Source organism: Podarcis tiliguerta (genome assembly GCF_965153285.1).
Source record: "Podarcis tiliguerta genome assembly, chromosome: 17".
NCBI classification, from domain to species: Eukaryota; Metazoa; Chordata; class Lepidosauria; order Squamata; family Lacertidae; genus Podarcis; species Podarcis tiliguerta.
In genome coordinates, this window is record NC_139550.1 from 8,569,765 (window position 1) to 8,576,828 (window position 7,064).

Here is a 7,064-nt window from a genome sequence, read left to right on the forward strand (position 1 = left end):
GCTGACTTGGAAACTCCACCCCCTGATCCCCTTCCGCCCGCCCGCCCGGATTGGTTTGATTTGTGTTATGTTCGGCGTGAGACAGGATGCCAGTAGGTTCTGTTGTTGTTGTTTAGTCGTTTAGTCGTCTCCGCCTCTTCGTGACCCCCTGGACCAGAGCCATAGCTGTCAATTTACAGATTTGAAAATAAAGGACCAGCAGCCTCGAAAATAAGAGACCAGCAGCCAAAATAAGGGATTTTGGCTTGCCTGATACATCTATCCGGCACTGATGGAGCCATGCTGCTTTGGCTGCCACTGACTGTGTTTTGCAGGGGGTTGGACTCAGTGGCGTAGCGTGGGGGGTGCAGGGGGGGCCGGCCGCACCGGGCGCAACATCTGGGGGTTAGGGTTAGGGGGCGCAAATCCATGGGTTAGGGGGCGCAAATATACGGGTTAGGGGGCGCAAATTACTTGCCTTGCCCCGGGTGCTGACAACCCACGCTACGCCACTGGTTGGACTAGATGATCCTAAAGTTCTACAACTCCCACCAAAGAAGAGGGGCAGACAAAACTACGAGGAGTTCCATTGGCCCTTCCCTGCCCAAGAGAGAGAGGGGGAGGGAGAGAGACTCTCGCCCATGCCGCCTGCAAGCCCGGCATGAGCCTCTTCCTCCTCCCTCAGGCCGCCTCCTCAGCCGCGGCCGCTGCTGCCTCCGGCTTCCCCTGGCAGCGCGGTGGAAGTCTCGCAAGAGAGGGGCTGCCTGCCCGCCCGCCGCCACCTGTCTCCTCATGACGCACCCCTGAGGGGAAAAAGGGAGAGACGGAGACGCGGCAGCTCGTGTGCGCGCTCTCTCGAGGTGGAGGACCCCGAGCCGCTGCTTCCCTCCCGAGCCGGGCGAGCATGAAACCCAGGAAATTTAAGGGACATCATCGATCCGGGACAGCAGCGGGACACGGCACTGGGATAAGGGAGTTTCCCGCCAAATAAGGGACAGTTGACAGCTATGACCAGAGCATGCCAGGCACTTCTGTCTTCCACTGCCTCCCGCAGTTTGGTCAAATTCATGCTGGTAGCTTCGAGAACACTGTCCAACCATCTCGTCCTTTGTCGTCCCCTTCTCCTTGTGCCCTCCATCTTTCCCAACATCAGGGTCTTTTCCAGGGAGTCTTCTCTTCTCATGAGGTGGCCAAAGTATTGGAGCCTCAGCTTCACGATCTGTCCTTCCAGTGAGCACTCAGAGCTGATTTCCTTAAGAATGGAGAGGTTTGATCTTCTTGCAGTCCATGGGATTCTCAAGAGTCTCCTCTACCACCATAGTTCAAAAGCATCCATTCTTCGGCGATCAGCCTTCTTTATGGTCCAGCTCTCACTTCCATACATCACTACTGGGAAAACCATGGCTTTAACTATTCGGACCTTTGTTGGCAAGGTGATGTCTCTGCTTTTTAAGATGCTGTCTAGGTTTGTCATTGCTTTTCTCCCAAGAAGCAGGCGTCTTTTAATTTCGTGACTGCTGTCACCATCTGAGTGATCATGGAGCCCAAGAAAGTAAAATCTCTCCCTCCTATTTGCCAGGAGGTGATGGGCCCAGTGGCCATGATCTTTTTTTTTTGATGTTGAGCTTCAGACCATATTTTGCTCTCTCCTCTTTCACCCTCAATAAAAGCTTCTTTAAGCCAGTAGGTTCAGGAGCGACCAAAGGATAGCCTACGCACATTGCATCTTCTTCTTCTTTGGCGATCCCTCATAGCTAAGTAAGATTGTCTTCCATAAACATGGTTTTAACAATGAGTCTGTAAGTGACTGTGGGAGCCAATTCTGGATCCACACGTCCTTCCACAGTGGGGACATTGGTTTCCGGGCGGGAGTTGATCACGGTGTGGATTTGCCAAGCGTGCCTTCCTCTTAGCACGTTTTCCCCTTGCGTCCTGAGTTGGAGTGTCTTCAAAGCCCATGACACCTTTGGTAAAGGCTGTTCTCCAACTGGAGTGCTTGCAGGCAAGTGTTTCCCAGGTGTTGGTGTTTATACTACATTTTTAAAGATTTGTCTTGAGACAGTCTTTAAACCTCTTTTGTTGACCACCAGCATTACACTTTCCATTTTTAATTTTGGAATAGAGTAGTTGCTTTGGAAGTCGATAATCAGGCATCCGCACAACATGACCAGTCCTACAAAGATGATGTTGAAGAATAATTGCTTCAACACTGGTGATCTTTGCTTCTTCCAGTACACTGGTATTAGTTTGCCTGCCTTCCCACCCAAGTGATGTGTAAAATTTGTCTGAGACACCGTTGATGGAATCTTTCAAGGAATCGGAGATGGCGTTTATAAGTGGTCCATGTTCCACAAGCATACAGCCAGGTTGGTAGTACAATAGCTTTGTAAACAAGCATTTTGGTTTCCCTGTGAATGTCCCAGTCCCCGAACACTCTGCACTTCAATCAGGAGGAAGCTGCACTCACAGAGCTCAGGCGATGCTGGATTTCGGCATCAATGTCGGCCCTTGTGGAAAGATAACTGCCCAGGTAGGAGAAGTGATCAAGATTTTTGCCTGTGGCACCCACTGCCACATGATGTCCAGTTCTGGGCGCCACAATTTAAGGAGGATATTGTCAAGCTGGAAGGTGTGCAGAGGAGGACAACCAAGATGATCGCGGGTGTGGAAAGCAAGCCTGATGAGGAACGGTTGAGGGAGTTGGGGATGTTTAGCCCGGAAAAGAGGAGTATATGAGGCATTCACGTTCATTTCATAGCTGTCAACTTTCAGATTTGAAAATAAGGAATCAACAGCCTCATCTGTCCCAAGGACAGTCGGGATATCTAACAATCCGGGATAGCAGGGGGAACCGGCACTGTAATAAGAGAATTTCCTGCAAAAAAGGGGAAGGTTGACAGCTATGGTTCATTTTGGGGTACATGGGGGTGAGCTCCCCACATTTCTTTGGAAATTCTCTCGCTAATCTGTGAACAGTGTTCCTCTCCTGTATTTAAAGCTGTTGCAATGCAATTTGACCCAACAGCGCCACCTACTGGCCAATGGTCACATCACAGCCTGAAATACAACTTTCAATTCCAGAGAGGGCAGCCCTGCTAGTCTCTTGCTAACCCCCCCCCCCCCGAAATTCATGGGCCATCTGAGAGGAATCCTTTGGCCTGGGGAGAAAGACGGGGCCAAGCTGATGGGGTGTGTGTTTGGAGCAGGGCCGGATTTAGGTTTGATGAGGCCCTGAGCTACTAATCGCCGAAGAATTGATGCTTTTGAATTATGGTGCTGGAGGAGACTCTTGAGAGTCCCATGGACTGCAAGAAGATCCAGCCTATTCATTCTTAAGGAAATCAGCCCTGAGTGCTCACTGGAAGGACAGATCCTGAAGCTGAGGCTCCAATACTTTGGCCACCTCATGAGAAGAGAAGACTCCCTGGAAAAGACCCTGATGCTCTGAAAGACTGAGGGCACAAAGGAGAAGGGGACGACAGAGGACGAGATGGTGGGACAGTGTTCTCGAAGCTACCAGCATGAATTTGACCAAACTGCGGGTGGCAGTGGAAGACAGAAGTGCCTGGCGTGCTCTGGTCCAGGGGGTCACGAAGAGTCGGACACGACTAAATGACTAAACAACAACAACAACAACAATGCTACTAAAGGTAATGGGGCCCTTTATATGTCCAGCTGTCCTTTGTCAACAACAAATTGTCACTGTTTTTTGTGTTGAATATATGCTATATGGTAATTTATGGACCTAAGAGGTATCTAAAGCCATTTGCGCATGTTGCCATGCAACCAGTCTATGCAGAATGTAGGCACCCTATATATAGAAATGAGCAAACCAGTGATATTTTAGGGAGCAGGCGGGGCCCATGACTTACATCACAGGAGCCTACACAACACAAAACACTGTTGCTGTATGCAGGTTTTATTTTATTTGTTTTTTTAGCTTATATTTTGGAAATGTACATCCAGATTTATTTTCCTTAAAAAAATTTTGGGGGCCCCAAGAGGGCCCTAAGCTATAGCTTGTTGACTTATATGTAAATCCGGCACTGGTTTGGAGTGGCAGGAAAGTTTTTTGCAAGGTGTTTTGGGAAGGAGAAGAGAGAAAAAAGATTGGGATCCATCTGGTAACAGTATATTATCCCTGAACTTGCATTGGACAATACTATTCCATCTGAGAAAGACCAGGGAGGAAGCCTATCCTGGTGGTAAAGCACATGTGCACATAAAGCATGGCAGAGCATACGCTTAGCGCATTGAACCCCATGCCTTTCCAGGTAGACCAGTCTGCAATCCTGGAGAACAGCTGCATATGAATGCAGAAGTTATTGGGCAAGATCAGGTGTGGGGAACCCTTGACCCTCCAGATCTTGCTGAAAATCCCTCCCAACAGTTTCAATAAATCGTTATTAGACTATAAGGCAGTGTTTCCCAGACTTGGGTCTCCAGTGGCTTTTGGACTACACCTCCCAGCTTTCCTAGCTAGGAGGATCAGTGGCCAGGAATGATGGGAACTGTAGTTCAAAAACAGCTGGAGACCCAAGTTTGGGAAACACTGCTATACGCAATAAAAATGTGTTGTTATGAGTTTGTAGATGATGGACACCTCTAATCCCTGGATCCAGCAAGGGTGAAAAGCTAATCAAGCCAGGTTAGCATCCTGTTGAGGTGATCACCTGGATATTAAGAGAACAAAGGAAAGGGGAATCTGTGCTAGATGCAAATAAGTGGGGCCCGTACTTCAACTCTTAGTTTGAAGTATAGAGTTGAGTTTTGCTGTGATGTGACCTAGAAACAAGCAGAGAAAGAGACTGTCCCAAGTCTTCTTACATCAAGGTAAAGGTAAAGGTAAAGGTACCCCTGCCCGTACGGGCCAGTCGTGTCCGACTCTAGGGTTGCGTGCTCATCTCGCTCAAGAGGCCGGGAGCCGGTGCCGTCCGAAGACACTTCCGGGTCACGTGGCCAGCGTGACGAAGCTGCAGCTGGCGAGCCAGCACCAGCACAGCACACAGAAACGCCGTTTACCTTCCCGCTATAAAGCGGTCCCAGTGCTTTTGAACTGCTAGGTGGGCAGGAGCAGGGACCGAACAACGGGAGCTCACCCCGCCGCGGGCATTTGAACCGCCGACCATACGATCGGCAAGTCCTAGGCACTGAGGTTTTACCCACAGCGCCACCCGCGTCCCTTTCTTACATCAAAGGCTGTGGCTATGCGAGAAACAATACCCTTTTGGGGTGTCAATGTTGTGAAACCCCTCCATCGTAGGCTCTGGTTGTATATATGTCCAAATAAACCATACAGTGGTACCTTGGTTCTCAAACTTAATCCATTCCGGAAGGCCGCTCCAAAACCAAAGCGTTCCAAAACCAAGGTATGCTTTCCCATAAAAAGTAATGCAAAACAAGTCTGTTTCAGACTTTTAAAAACAACCCCTAAAACAGCAATTTAACAGGAATTTTACTATCTAACGAGACTAGTGATCCATAAAATGAAAGCAATAATCAATGTACTGCACTATAAAATAAATAAGACAGTATTGTAGATGATAAAAAATAAAATTATTATTTTTTTCTTACCTGCACTGATGATAGTCATTGTTTGGATGGGGGGCTTTTATCCATTTCCACAGTCACACAATCAATCAGTCAGTCAGTCAGTCAGTCAGTCAATCAGTAGCTGAACTGGGTTCCACACAGTCACAAAAACAAATTAATCAAAAAAGCCTCAAAAACATTTACCTTCCCGCCGGAGCGGTACTGTCAGGGGTTCAGGAGCAGAGTCACAGGAGAGGGAGGAAGTGGAGAGCGAGGGGGAGGAGTCCGAAGGAAATGTCAGCGAAGACAGCAGTCCGAGGTCTCTGAGTCTCTCCAGTGACTCGGAAGATTCACAGAAAGGGGCCCCTATAGTCAGGGCAAGGGGAGTGCCCAGGGGGGCACCTCGGGAAGAAGGGGCCAGAGGGGACTCAGAGAGTAGCAGCTGGAAATCCGGACCAGCGTCCCCCCCAGAGCGCAGTAGGGGGGAGGAGTCCCAGGCATCGGGATCAGGGGGCGCGCGGGCAGCGGGAGAACGTGAGGCAGGAGGGACCACACCCTCGTCAGGGAGCGAGGAAACGGTCATCAGGAAAGTTAAACGCGCGCGCGCGCCAAGTTCAAATGTACAGGAGGGCGGCAAGGTGGGCAGCCCGGGTAGGGAGCCAGGTCCTAAAGCCCGCCGAAGAGAGGGGGAGGAGTCAGAGGGGTCAACGTCTGCCTCAGAAGAGTCCAGGAGGGAGGAGACCCCGGGGGGTAGTAGGACCCAGAGGAAGAGAGAGAGAAGGAAGAGGTGGAGTAAGATTAGAGTCTTAAACTGGTGCGCAGGGGGCGGAGACTCAGACGGAGCTTCGCCGGTCTAGAGTCCAGATGTAGGGCTGGGACGCTGAGGCTTTGAAATGGAATCTATTCTTCAATAAAGACTTTGATACTTTACTACCGGCTAGCGTTGGTCCTTGGTGAGCTGGGACCCGGAGCCAGCCCTGACAGGTACCTATTTATCTACTTGCACTTCATGCTTTTGAACTGCAAGGTTGGTAGGAGCAGGGACTGAGCAACGGGAGCTCACCCCGTTGCGGGGATTCAAACCGCCAACCTTCTGATCGGCAAGCCCTGGGCTCTGGTTTAACCCACAGTGCCAGGTTGTATATATCTGGAAATAAACCATATATCGTACAGACACCAGGCTCCACTGTGCCTTATTCCAAAGGAGACACGAGCCCTGGGTTAAGCTCCTGGCATCTCGCACTGCTCAGAGATCAGAGTGGTGTGCAACATATGGAGCCATTGCAGAACTGCCCACCCCACCTATAAAAAGGGAAGAGTTAAAACACATGCCCCAGTCAAATGAAAATGACCACCCAAGTTACTTAACCTTGGCCACTGAAAGCCAGCTAAGAGCGGAAAGTTTTACAGTTCATCTAAAAGATTCACAGTTCCTCTAAAAAACGCCATGACGATTACAATGAGTCCATGCTGGCAAATTCCTGACTCCACCAGTTTCTCTTTTCCTTCTACCAGCAGGCATCATAAACTCTCATTTTCTGTGACACTCCCAA